The following is a 14645-nucleotide window of genomic DNA, read 5'->3' as shown; positions in this document are numbered from 1 at the left end:
GTGAGAATGTGGGGTGGATGTGAAAGAAGTGGATATACAGAGTATGCACTTGTACATATATGGTTGGGGGAGGAGTGGGGAGATATGCATGATTCAGTAAGGTGTATATACTGAGAGGATCAGAATGTATCTCTGAATCTCATGTGTCTTTTTCTGTATATATGGGACATATCTGAGTGTTTCTATTTGTATATGTGTGGCTCATGTATCAAGCTAGTCTGTGTGTACATGATGGGTCTCCTGGCAGAGGAACTGCAGAATCTGAGGAGGCTGCTTGGGGCGGCACATGCACCACCTGCTTTGTGAAAAGCTCTGCTCCCTGTGCATCAATGAGCTCAACGGGACAACACAGGTTAGTCACCTTACTCACGTAAGCGTTTGCAGGATCAGGCCCTAGCACTCTAAGTCACCAGTCTGCGAAGCAATGTGTATAAACGGAAACTACCACAAAACAATTGTTTTACTGGAGTGGAAACCGTCTTCCCACTTTAAATCAGTTACAGCATCAATTTTTTTTTTTTACATTTTATATTTAAATGTATACTTATACCATTTTATAGCTACGTATTTCTCTTAATAATACAGACAAAAGCATACTATTCTATTACACCTTACCAAATTATTGAAACCATTTATTGGCTTTTGTTATGAATTCTTTCACATTTTATAAAGGTACTTCTTCAGCAAAACAATTAAAATGTCATAATAGGAGGCAGATTTGATAACAGCAAAAGAAGCATTATAAATTCAGAAGAAGGGGAAAATAGGCTAAACAACTACCAGCACCAATTAAAGAGAAATCAAAGAGGGTAATAAATAAAAGAGGAACTCAGAATAATCTGAAAGACAATTGAGAGCGAAACATATACCTATTAGCAGATTTATTTACACAATGTACTTGGATTGTGAAGTACTTGGAACAACCCCCATGCATCTCGCCCTATGAAATCTTGAAGTGAAGGCACCATGAACATCTCTGTTGCCAATCCTGATGATTTTATGGCGAGGTTTCGCAGTAACTGGTGTTTTACCTCTGACCTCCGCTTCTGGAGACAAGTGGTTCCAGGACCATCTCAGAATTCTCTCCCTCAACTTTCTAGCCCTCGCGTTTGAGGAGAAGAGCTTGAAAATGGGACCTTAGTGCGCCCTGCAGGCTCAGAGCTAGAAGGCAAATTAAAATAAATTGTTTTGGCTTTTTAAACTCCGGTGATTTTTCAAGCCCATCTCATGATTTTTTTTTTCTGGGGGGGTGGGGGGGGCTGCTTTATTAAGCCTGGCCCCAACGTTGACTTCGCTGTAGGGATCCCCCCTCCTCCTTGCTCCAGCATCGCAGACCGGAATTCTGCCATTCCCTACTAGCGCGGTGACCCCGCTGTCCAGCACCTGCCCTGCCAGCAGCCCCGTGCTCCGGGCTCGCGATCGGACTCCTGGCAAGGGGCAAGGTAAGGGCAGAGGCTTCACTTTCCCAGCGGGCATGTGCGCACTCACTCCGCACATGCTCACTGGGGCTGTGTCAGGAGTTTGGAGGGCGCCTTGGGAAGCCCGGCAGAGCCTGCTCTTACACCGGCTCCAGACTTCCCAGCCGCGCAGCAGCTGCCCCAGCCTCCCTCCCCTCGCGGGCGGTGCGGGGACAGGGAGCGGAGAGCCCCGGGGCGAGCGCCTTCCGCAGCCGGTGGTGAGTGCGACCCCTTCCCTGCCAGCGCAGTCGGGGCACTGGCCCCGCTGGGCACGCAGAGGGGCACCTGGGGGTGCTTTGGACACTGGCCCTTGCCTGCGAGGGGCGGGGAGAAGCGAGGGATGCTTTAGGCACCGGTCCCCACGCCCTTGTCTGGGGAGTGGGGATTTCAGCCGGGCGGCTGCCTGAGAGCTCCAAGTTGGAAGGAAACGTGCAGCCCTTTGCACAGGGTTTGGGCGCTCAGATGAAATACCCGGCTCCGGTCCTCCCCATGCTGCGGCTGCCTTCTGTTTCTTGGGGGGCTGGGGAGGGGGAGCCTAGTGCATCCCCCAGCCCAAGTGCCCCTCCACCTGCCCCATCGCAGGGAAGGAAGAGGAAACTGTCACTCACTTGGCCGCTTTGTAATGACACACGCTCGTTTTTTCCTAGCAGAAACAGAGCTCGAGAAAAACTCTTTCCCCCACTTTCTAAACTCCGAGACGTTATCGCAGCGTGCCTGGGTCTCTCCAAAATTTCTCTCTTCCCTTGCCCACCCCAGCGAGGTGCACTGTGTGTGGAGTGGAGAGCAGGGACTGGTAGGAGAATCTTTGTCATTTTACACTGATTAAGCAGTTAAAAAAAACCCCAAACTCATTAGCTTTAAATTATGCTGTGTTTTTTTCAGTCCCCCGCCCCCTCGCTTTAGTATTGTTTCTGGAGCAATTTGAAAAAGGCACAGAGGGTGCATCTACTAGCCTGAGTAGGGGGTTTAAACAATGTTGATAAGAGTAGGAGGGAGTTCTTTGTGGGTAAAATCTTCTTTAGTGACGCTAGTTAGCTCGTGGGGATAGAAGCAGGAGAGTGGATTTATTGAATTAATTTTAAGCCTCGTGCCATTCTGGGTAGGTGACTATTGATTCTGCTTTCTCAGTTTTCTGTTATGTTAACACATGGAGTAATTGTTATTTGCTTTAAATCGATGGTGGCATGATTTACCCTAAACGGTAATAGCTTTGAACCATGTGGGAAAAGTGTGTGTGTGTGTGGACAGACAGTAAAATTTAGTAATATGCAAAAAATAGAGATTTTTCCCTTAGTAAAGAGCAATTTGCTGTGCTTTAGAGTGGAAATGAAAAGTGTACGTTATTTGTTCATAATAATGGTTAAGACTTAAGTACTTCTATTTATATTTCCACTTGGCCATTTTGTATCCTATAAATTAATTGCATTATTTTGGTTTAATTGGCATATATTTAATTTAAAGCAAAGTGCTAATAAATTGCCTTGTGTTTGTATTGCTGTAAATACCATAGTTAGGGAGCCTTAAATCTGAAATAAGTTGTTTCTGAGACACTTCAGCCTGCTTCTTAGAAAGAGTGAAGGGAGACAAGAATATTAAAATAAAGTCATTGGAAAATGAAATCTCACCATGAAATCTGAGGATGTAAAATGTTAGCTTAGGTTTGATACCTAAGCGAATACCTTAGTGCCAAAAAAGGTAACCTTAAAAATGTCAGAAAACTGCTTTGCGAAAACACTGTCATCAATTCTGCAATGTTTTTTTAAGTGCAGTAGTAATATTCATGTTATGTAATAGTTTGACTGGAGCATAAGTTTTAAAGTTTTATATATTGAGTCAATCTAAATTAGTTGATGTAGTTTTAAAAAACTCTGTGCAAGTCATTTAACTAGTTTAAAACAAGTTTATTTACAAACCACAACTATTTGAGTAACTTAAATATAGAATTAAAATTAATTAATACAAAATTTTGTTCACAGTGAACATAGGGGGAAAATTAAGTGTATAAATCACACTAAAGGTAACGCTCAAAGTTTATTTAATGTTTGAGTCAGAGAATGCCTCTAAAGGAAATTATTTCAGGTATACAACTGCCATATTTCAAATGTAATCTATTAATTTAATGATACATTCCTCTTGGATGAAATTTTAATTGTTGAAATACATATGGTTAATCAAACTTTTATTGGTCTACATCCAATTTATTAGCAACCGTTTTGTTCAGTATAGTATCAGACATGCACATCCCTTAACGCTCCTAATGTAACTAGCAGGAATAGTTTATTGTTTAGACTTAATAGAATTTGCTGGTTTACTGAGAATTTTCCTCCTCTGGAACGCTTTTCATGGAGGATTTTGTTATTCTTAGTTTCCAAATACATTGAGTGCTTCTATTTTCATGTGACATTGTAATTCATATGTATTGGAACATTCCTGCATGCTGATCCCAAGATGATGGCAGATATTTAACCTGTTTATTTCCAAACTAACATCTTAGCTCCTTTCAGGATGCTTTTAGATTTAAAAAACACAGGACAGGCTATCTTGCACCATCAGTTTTTAAAGATAACTCCATTCATTTCCATTTCTGCTTAAAAACTGATGGCATGATTGGTCCTATAATATTGTAAACGTGAATATGAGAGACTTCATTATGGTTGTCCTACAAAGTTATAAGTATTTATAGCCTTGGATATGTTCCAATGTAATTTCTTAAAATTCACAATTAAAATTCACTTGAAGTGGCATATAAAAGCCAATAATGCTGATAATTGTTTTTTTAAAACAAACTAATCTCTGTTCAAAAAACAAAATCTTTAAAAATATACTGCCAAATGTGTCCTTCATGATTCCATGTTGAGTCATAAATTTAATGAAAATCAAATTGTTAAGGAAGAATTTATGTGGCATCAAATTTATTTGAATGAACAGCAGGTAATATATTTCTCCATTAAACTTTATCATTAGTTTGTATTCCCCCTCACCACCATTTTGTTTTAAAATATTGCAATGAGACTTGATCCCCATGACTTGCTAATAATATCATAATTTGGTTGAAATTATCTAAATGTGCTACTGTTTAAAATATCTCACAACCTTTGCAATTTTAAATTTCATTATAAGAGCTTCATTTAGGAGGAATAAAATGTTAGTTGTTGAAGAGGGACTCTAAGAATCTATACAAAGCTACAATACATGTGTAGACACACTACTATTATACAGACATGTTAAACTCAGACATACACACTGGAAACAAGGGACATTGAGAATATTGTCATTTAGGGCATGCTAAATGCAATTGCATTGTGCTTAGATAAGTGATTGACGCTTTAGTTTTTGGTAAAGATTAAATAGCTTAATATAGGTATCATTCCTGCAAACACTGATGGACTTTCTTAACTTTAAGCTTGAGTAGTCCCACTGTAGTCAATGGGACTACTCGTGCTTAAAAAGTATGTGCCTGTTTGAAGGACCTGTGTACGTATTTATAAACAAATGAACTTTCAACAGAGATCTATTAAACAGATTTCCATAATTTTCTGCTGCCTTTCAGCTATTTTTCATGCAGTAGTACAACAGTTAATCTGAAATTGGTTATAATTCTCTTCAGTGAAATTAGTTTCCTCTCTGCCACACTTTGCAATAGCCAGATGTTTTTAAGGTGTCTTCGGCTGGAGTAACCAACTAGAACAGTGTTGAAGACTAATTAATCTTTGCAGTAAACTCCTGCAGTAAATTCACAGGTTGTTATACTTAATATGTTGAAATGACTGTTAGGATTTTTTGTGCAGTCAAAAAACACTTAAAAGCTAAGTGAAAATAGAAAGATATTTTCAAAAATACCAGGAAAATAGTTTGTAATTAATTTTGCCTGAGTGGATTTACTGTTAAGGTCAAATGGTTACATTAAGTTGCAAATTCAAATTCTGTTCATAGTGTGTTTGACCTAATCAAAGAATCTTGTTTTCAAATATGACAATCAAAAATAAATGTTCCCTGCGGGTCAGGTAGGCTTTGTAGGGAAAACTTGTTTTGGCATTGCCTGTATTTTGTGGGTAAATGTAGGATGTCAGTCTCCAGGGTTGTTAATCTGGTACCTCTCATTAAATTTCACGGCAACAAAGGCAGGAAGAAAAAATACAGAGGAACATGTGCCAAATATACAGCATATCTAAAACTAGAACTGTGAAACTAGCACATGTAGACCATAAACAAATTAGATGCACAATCACTATTCAGTGTTTTGACTTTAAATGTGTTTTTAGAAAAAGTAGTGATTGAGCTAGTCCAACAAATCTCTTCACATACTGCTCACCCTAGTAAGAATAGGACATAGAGCTAAGCAATCCCTGAACAGTTAACAGAAAAATCCCCTTTTTTTCCTCCTCCTCCATAATGACAGAAAGACCGTCCTTATTAGATGCTTTTTGTTTGTTAGAGTTATTGGCTGAAAGGTCCAATCAGAAAACAATTGGTGATGGCAACTTAACCGAGTTAAGATCTATAAATAAAGAAGATGAGGCATTGTTTTAACTTGTGTAATGGTGTTTAACAAACACCCTGTTTTAATCAGGTGAGGATAAACCCCTCAGTTAGGTGGCAAATAACTGCAGCTCGGTGACAAGAGTGTGTCACTTGGGGCTCAGAGGAGCTGCCGCTTGTCAGAGGACCTGATGGCGCTGTGGTTTGTTAAAGGAAAAAGGGAAATTTTCCTTCATATGGTTGCAAAATAACTTATTTTTCACTGATTAGACCTAAGGTTAATAAGAAAGGTCTGATTCTCCTCTCTGATAGGCTACTGTAAATTCACGAGTAATTCTACTGAAATTACACTGATGTAAAAGCAGAATGAGAAGAATCAGATCTAAAATATCATGGCAAAGGATTCTATCTACTGCCACACATACTGCATCTTCTTTCATTTTAAATAATCAGACCTCTGGTTCATCCACTGTATTATACTCTGGCTTTAGTTATGTATCTTTATGCCTTATTTAAAAATACTCAGCCTAATGGTGTATCAATTAATGGGGAAAAACACCTACAGGATTATCACCCTTCCCATCTAAATTATCTAATGTGTAACTGCTTAACTCCTTGTACTGAGTAGCAGCATCTAAACAAGTTTATTTAACGGCTATGTTACTGAGTCATACTATATATGGTCCGATGAAGTGAGCTATAGCTCACGAAAGCTTATGCTCAAATAAATTTGCTAGTCTCTAAGGTGCTAGTCTCTAAGTACTCCTTTTCTTTTTGCAAATACAGACTAACACGGCTACTACTCTGAAACCTGTCTATGGTTTGTTAGCACAGAAGGAATTATTTCTGTTTAATAGCATGTGTGGAATGCTAGAGATATGAGAGGTTTTTTTTTTTTGTTTTTTTTTTGTTAGCTGAGAAATACAGATGACATCTTCAATGGTCTCTTCCATCCCATTTTATCACCATAAACTTACTAAACATATTGCATTCAAATAGTGTATCTTCCATTCATGTGCAGAGGCTCTGCAGAAAGCCATAAGTCTGCTTCAGAGTTCTGGTAAAGTTTAATGTGAAGCATGTTAAACTAGGTTTTTATTTTATGGATGATTCATGTAGTCAGAGAATGGTTAGGAAAGGCAGGTTTAAAAAAAATGGAGAACCAAAAAATAACAGAAAAAGTAATAGGTTTGGGTGAGGCAGGTAACACCTGGTTATGTCACCCGCTATGTAGAGCTTAACACTAATTTATGGTATCTTACAGAAATATGAAGATGTAGGACCATAAGCTTGAGATGTACAAAACTTTTGTTCTTAGACACAACACATTGTGTAGTCTGTGAACCTGTTGTTCGACTATCTCTGTTTTCACCTAACAGCTGTTGTTGGTTTTTTGTTTTTTAAACAAAAGAGAAGCTTTAGGATCCACAATACAGTAGCAGAAGTGGTCTTTTTTGTCTTGTTATGAAGGTTATTTGGGGCTTGGTGGGCATACTTGTTCTGGGTTGGAGGCATGCTCGAACTTGTGTGCTGGATTGAAATATTCAGAATAGTCAGGTACATTATAAACACAATTAAGTGACTTGCAGGATCAAAACAGAAAAGGCAATTTCTTAAAACATTCAGAAAAATATTGTGATTTGTTTATGAATGTGCCAGTCAAAACAAATGCACAGCCACACAGACACAGTAAGATACACATAGTGTTCAAAGGAACTACTTGGAATCCCGGTTTTCCAGTTCTCACTTAAATTGTCACTTAATTCCCTCACCACCCAAGCTCTATTTTTTTTTATCTCCGAGGAAAGGGGAATGTTTTATGCCCTTTTTTAGTTTGAATTTTAAAAAAACATTAGACTCTGTGTTTCTTCTTCAGCAAGGACAAATAGAGGACTGTAACTGAGAGACTAATGAATATTACTTTACAACCTACAGACTGATGCATTGTAGTTTTTATTTTTCATAACAAAAAGCCCACATCTCAAAAGTGGCTCTGGGCAATCAAGATTATAGTTAGTGGGAGTAAAAGTAAAACTCTGACAGTTAAATTTATGTAGGATGTTTTTAAAAATTAAATGAATAAGAGCCCTAATGTTACAAAGAGAACCTGGGTTGTCCCATAGAATTATCTTTGTTGAATTGGGGTCAAATGGCCTAGTTTTATACCACTGGAATCAATGGGAGTTTTGCTTTTGACTACAGTGAGACAGGATCAGGGCCAAACTGAGCTATGCTACATTTTAATTGTTACAGAAGGAACTACATTATAAAGTGACTGTAAACAGTGCACAGAACATTGAATAATAAGTCCAAATCCTGCTGTCTTGTTACGGCAATATTTTCACTGACTTCTCCGGGAGTTTTCCCTGTTTGAGGACTTGCAGAATTGGGCCCATAATTTGGAAAGCACCTTGAAGATGAGAAAATTTACCATAAAAGGGCTGTTGCATTTCAGAAAAAGTGAAAGTCTGAATGCATCTCTTTCTAAAAAGTTACCGATTAAGAAACTATTATACACACTCAAAGTAATCACAGAATATTGCTACTACTTTCTTTTCTAGAAATACGAAGGATTCATTCAGGTTGGTGGAGAATGGGGACTCCTGAGAACCATACTTATATATCTGAGTCTGTATGTCTATGGTTTTCCCCTGAATTATTTTCAAAAACTACCCTCCCTGTATTTTGAAGAAGTTATTGGACAGCAATTTTGTTTCTTTACCAAAGGAGTGAAAACCCCAGGAATCCTTTTATAATTTGGAAAGAATGTCAAAAGAGTAAAGTAGTTAAACCTAAGTGTATTAGATCATATGCTCTAAATGCATAAATAAGCATAACTGCAATTGCAGAAACCTAAGTTAAAACCACTAACAATGCTCTCCCACAAACTCTAATTGCTAAAAGGGAATGACTTCAGCTATTGTGAAATTTGTGCCTGTTTGTTGACTGATGGTGGTGGAAGTGGAGTGTGTGTTTTGTTGGGGTGTTGTGTGTTTGTTAATGCCAGAGCGGAATACAAAGCCTGAAAATGGAGCTAATTGCAGCGAAAACCCTGGATATGGTTTCAAGGTTAGGGATTCTAAAAGCAGGTGAAATGACTATTCCATTGAAAGACGGAGACTGACTGACTGGAAGCCAGTTTGTGGATGTTAGACAGTCCATTCCTAGTATATACAGAATTGGTTTGCCTTTAAGAAAACGGGGGGTTAAAATATTTGGTTACAAACCTGACATTTCTTTGTGTACTGTTCCTGTGCCTGAGCACAGCATGAAATGTTAGTGGGTGTTTCATCATGCCAATTTTGGAAGCTTTTTGTCTCAAGTTTGTTTTTTCTGGGAAAGGAAAATGATGAGACCTGAACTTGACTTCATTCAAACATCACTTACTTCAAAATTTTCATTCTATTGCATGGTTGTGTTCAGTGCATCAGAACATGCATATCACAAAGCTGGTTATAATGAACTTTGGTTTAGAGCAGTCATTCTGTGGACAGAGTTCCACAGTCTGCATAGAGATTCCTATAAGACAGGTCTTGGCTCCCTGCTGTGTACTCATATGAACCCTTATAATTATGATCCAGAGGACTGCTTGCCCATTTTTAGTCATACGAACACTTGTAGGAAAATTGGTACTTTTAAACTGTTTCAGGGCACATGAGAACAGGTTTTGACTTGCAGCCTTGTATTGTAAACTGTTTGATGATCCTTAGTTTTGAGAAGGTGGACAGCCTAGTGAATGGAGAATGAAAGTGATGTTGTTACTGGCTGAGTCTAAGATGCCATACTATAAAGACTCCTTGCTGAATACAGTGGACTCCACAGAGAAGTTAACCAGAGTAGGAAAGGGGAGGGGAGATGGGGAGAATTTCTTAAACTCAGCAAATGCCTTTAAGACTGGAAATGCCTCTAGTATTACTCAAGCACCCACAAGAAACAGAACCAACAAGGGGAAAGTGGAGCAGGCATTGGTGGAGGGGGGAGGGGGAGAGAGCAGGATTTTTAGTTGAGTAAGCAAAGCAATTATGGGGGCTTGTGTGTTATTCACAAGTGTCTGCACCACTCAAACACACCCATCAATGGTTTCCACAAGATTGTGAAACAGTTCTGAAAGTTCTTTTCTGAGCAGCATTTTTATGTAACCCATTCTTTGCGTTTATTATATTTTCCCCTTAAATAATTTGCAATAGATTTAAATTCGGAACTGAGCTAAGTTATCTAGCCAGTTGTGTGACCCTCCCCCTTTGCATTTGATTATATATATAAATAAATAAAATAGAGAGAGAGAGAGAGAGTTAGTTTAAAACTTTAAAAGGTTTAATTCTAAATCCTTGAAGACTCCTTAGGAATGCAGCAGGCAAAATCTTGACATGCTTACTGAAAATGAAACAAAACTATTCTGTAAAATTTTTTTTTTAATGAAACGAAAGCACCGTTAAAATGCTTGGAGGCATTGAGCTAGGCATAGGGTTGGAAGTCAGTGCTGACGTCTGGGGCTTAGTGTATACAATTTATTTTACATGCATCTTCTCCCATACAGTACTTAAGTTTGGACAAATGTAGGAAGCGTTTGGGCCTGATGCTGTTCCCAGCGCAGTAAGAGACTTTTGCTATTTACTTTAGTCAGAGCAGGATTGGGCCCTTTTTTTGGAGCATCCTTAAACCTTTTGCACTCACTGCAAAAAGTAATTGTATTAGTCTTATGCTGCAGTCATTGTGCACAAAACACCTATTGACTTAAGCCGCATCGTGTAAACTTACAAGGAGGGACAGCGTCACCAATACAAAATGCACAGAAACGGGCACATTATTCTTGACTCTGTAAAGTTCATTTTACACAAGCTAACAAAAGCCAGCAAATCCAAAGGTGATGGAGGGCTGAAATGAGCTCCTTATCATTCATTGACATGCTTTGCCTGTAAGTGTCATAGCTCCACTGGTGATAGTGTAAGTAACCTCACCTTATAATGCTAACCCACAGCAGTGTGTTAGAGCGGGAGCATCACCTTTGATTTAATCCTTTTGGGTACATAGGTATGGCTGTGTGCCTGTGAGGGAGTATTTCGTTTTCTAGTTAAGAAAAGGGGCGGGGGGAATGACTCACTTCTAGGCCATAGGAACCTTTATAGTCTGTTGTGTAAATGTATTGTAGATCCTCTATGTGTGTGTGTAGGTCAGTCGGTTCGACAAAATGAAGTTTTCATGCTCTCTCTTTTTGTGGATTCTGGAGTGACTCTGAAGTCCAAGGCGTGACATGCATGCTTGTGAGCAGATGGGGCAGACAGTCATTGGTGAGCACCTTGGTAGCTATACCAGTAGTATGACGCTTTTCCCTTGCAGCTAACAATCTATTATTTCTGTCCTCTTCAAAGGTTTGAAAAGCTGTGTGTTGTCATGCTGATCTATTTAATGCAGCCTTCTCAAGATCATTTGGTTTTAATGCACCACAGTGTGTGCTGGGTTTGATGCTGTCCTTGTAGCACTTTCTGGGGTGGCCTTGATTCCACTGTCCTTGTGCCAATTCTCCACAGAAGGGGAGTCAATATTCAGGCATCCTAATGATGTGTCCAACCCAGTGTAATTGGGCTTTTATCATCATGGCCTTGATGCTTATGGCATTTGACTTTTGGAGAACCTCCAGGTTGGTAATTTTGTCCTGCCTGCGAATCCCCATAATGGTGCACAGAGGCTGCATATGGAAAGCCTCTAGCTGTTTGATATGTCCATGTGTATGGTGTCCAGGTCTCACAGATGCAGAGGAGAGATGTGAGCAGAAAAGAATTATAAAGTTTTATTTTTGTTGAGAGGGTTATGTTGTGGGATTTCAGGACTTTTACGTAACTTTCCTAATGACAGAGAAGCTTTTAGATACTGTATATATTATAAAAACCTTCAGTTCTTTCTGGGTTAAGGAGCAAGTTCAGGTTTGCAGAGTAAAAACACATGGACATTCAGATAGTGTTGAGAGTGTACACAGCCCTTCACAAAAGAGAACGAGATGTCCCATGCCTTAAAATGTTTACTGTCTAAGGTGTTTGTGTCAAGTACTTGCTGGTTTTTTGGGGGGTTTTTTAAGATGTTTAACTCAGTTCAGTACCTTCAGAATTTTAATTTTTGGTTGCAATTCTTGAGAATAACCAGAGCACTGTGGGCTATTCACTAGGTCATATTTGATTTCTCTTTATTTTAAAAAAATAAAAGAAAACAAAAACACCATGAAAGCAGTCTAATATACTTTGATTGGAAAAAAATAGCCTAATAGAACAAAATGATTTCTGTGTAAAATATTTTATTTATATAAAAATAAATCTGCTTTCATGCCAGACTTTGGGTAGATCAAATTTTTACAAGTAAGTTATAAACCCTAGGAAAACCGTGTACAATTTAAACCATTGATAGAACCTTAAGTTTACCAGCACTACTGGGCAGTATCATAAATTAATTTCTTTAACTATTTCATTCCTAAGGATTCCAATCCTCTTAAACTGAATATAATCAAGATTACTTTACCCACTACTGTGATTCAGCCACAGATGCAATAGCTGTTTAACAGCACACGGCAACATTTCACAGTACTGCAGGCCAGGAAGTGAAAAAATATAGTGTCCGACTTGAACTGTATGGGGGTTGTGGTTGAGTAGATAGAATGTAATTACCTGAACTGGAATTCAGCCAGGATTAAGGGGCTATTGCTCCCACTCTTGTGAGAAGTGCCATGGGATTTTAAATGGCCACAAATGTTCCCTGTCTCAGTTTTACATCTGTGCTAAGATTGTACTTCCAGCTGCACAGCTTTTCCGAGGCAAGTGACTATGGAATACAGAAAGATGTTTGCACACATGCTTCGTAGTCAACTATACAAATCCCCCTCCCTCCCCTTTGAATCAGAGAATAGAAGAATGATAAACACAAAAGTCAATGTTGTTGTGTAACTGAAGTCTGATGCAGTGAAATGAGACTTGGTCCGTTGTTCGCTATGGATGTGTGTTGGAGCACACACAGCACACAGTTAGCTGGCTCTAACTCTAACTCCCTCTGTGGCCTTGGGCAAGTCTCTTAGACTCATTGTGTCTGTTGCCAGTATGAGAAACGGGCATAACTGGTGGTACTGTGAACTTTAATGTATGTGAAGTCCTTTGATTAGAAGTGCTGCATTAAGCCAGTGGTTTTCAACCTTTTTTCATTTGCATACGCCAAAAAAATCTGGAATGGAGGTGCAGACCCTCTTGGAAATCTTAGACATAGTCTCTGGACTCCCCAGGGTCTGTGGACCACAGGTTGAAAACCACTGTTCTATGGTAACAACAACCTTTCACGGACCCCTTTTTACATAGTCAAAATCACTGCATTAAGCCAACTATATTAGGAATTAAGTAGATGCTGTGGAAGTTTATATTCCTAATAAAAATGGCAAAACCCACTAAAATTACATATCTAAAGAAAATTTTTTAAATATTAAGTTCACTTTAATTTCAAAAATATCCACTTTGATAAAGCATGCTTTAAACAGTACACCGTGACGACATTTTAAAAAACAAAAACCCACAACATTACTGATGAAGTCAAATTTTGCTGTTGAAGTCAACGAGGTCAAGATTTCACTCTACAATTTTATGAGGCTTTTCCTGCTCCACTGCTGCTGTTTAAAGGCCTTTTCAGCAAGGAAGAAGCTTTTCTGATGACTATTCTGATGAAACAGTGACATTGACTATACGCAAAGTGCTGTCACGCACTAAGTAAACTAACTGAAGAAAAAGGGAAAACAGGTTTTTGTTAACTTTTCAGTGGTAGTACACTTAGTTACTTTTCACCACAGTAGGTACAATATTTTTTTTGATGGACTTGCCCCTCATCTCCTCCAAGTTGACAGCATTCATTTTAAAGGCTGGAATGTTTCTACGGAAAAGGCAAAATAATTCAGTGTGTACCCCACATTTTCTTGTTTATTGAAATGCCTTCCCTGATCAAATTTAATCACAAATAATGGTGTAAGTTCTCTTATCCAGACAGTTGTGGCTTTTATTTTTATGGTCATCATGTAAAGGTAACAAAGTTTGTCACATAGAGGGAATTTTCCCACTGATTGATTGATTGATTGATTTTTAAAAACAGAAGGAGAGAGCCTCTGGATATGTTAATATCTTCCACCTGGTTTGGACTAGGAAGAAAATATTCTTTAGTCAGTGATTAATTTGTTGCCGGGGTTCCTTGGTGACCAATGCAGATATGTCAGTTCCAGGAGAAGTTAGAGAGAAGACAATGTATAATTTTCCATTGCAGACACTTACAAAGAAGAGAAACAAAAGACCTTGAAAGCAATACACCCAATATGAAGGAAGATTCTAAGTGAATCAGTCACCAGCAAAATGACCAAAGAAGCATTCTACCTACAAACTTCAATGAAATAAATTATATGGTGTTCGAGGAGGGAAGTCACCCGATACCACTTGAGAGAGAGAATTCTGATCTGCATTAATACTGAGATTGATTCTCAGCCCTCCTCAAAGCTGCATGTACTGCAGGGAGACCAAACATTAACTGCAAAGTGTCTTTAGCAACTAAGGATTTTTAAACTTTAGCCCCACCGTTAAAAAAAGGGTTGATTGGAGATTTCTGCTGTGGTTTAAATAAATAAATTAGGCATAGGATATACCTACATCTATTGACAAAACACTTACAGAGTTAAGATCGCACCTGTATTTCAGGCCTGAT

At 38.6% G+C, this 14645-nt stretch overlaps 1 protein-coding gene across 5 annotated transcripts in view; it reads left to right on the top strand.

Annotated features, from left to right (window-relative positions):
- Positions 1–1362: 1362 nt before the first annotated feature.
- The window catches only part of EYA2 (EYA transcriptional coactivator and phosphatase 2), a 156284-nt gene continuing 143001 nt past the window's right edge, over positions 1363–14645 (top strand). The window contains exons 1-2 of one of the 5 annotated variants that reach the window (XM_048819519.2): positions 1508–1675; positions 2108–2250. The gene's annotated coding sequence lies outside the window, so the exon portion shown is untranslated. Of the gene's footprint in view, positions 1443–1507; positions 1676–2104; positions 2251–14645 lie in introns of those variants that run through there. The other 4 variants (XM_048819520.2, XM_075118784.1, XM_048819518.2 and 1 more) reach the window with 4 other exon arrangements.

Source organism: Caretta caretta, chromosome 13, assembly GCF_965140235.1.
Source record: "Caretta caretta isolate rCarCar2 chromosome 13, rCarCar1.hap1, whole genome shotgun sequence".
Lineage (NCBI taxonomy): Eukaryota > Metazoa > Chordata > Testudines > Cheloniidae > Caretta > Caretta caretta.
Note: the sequence above shows the minus strand (reverse complement) of the source record. Positions and strands in the feature narration are given on the sequence as shown.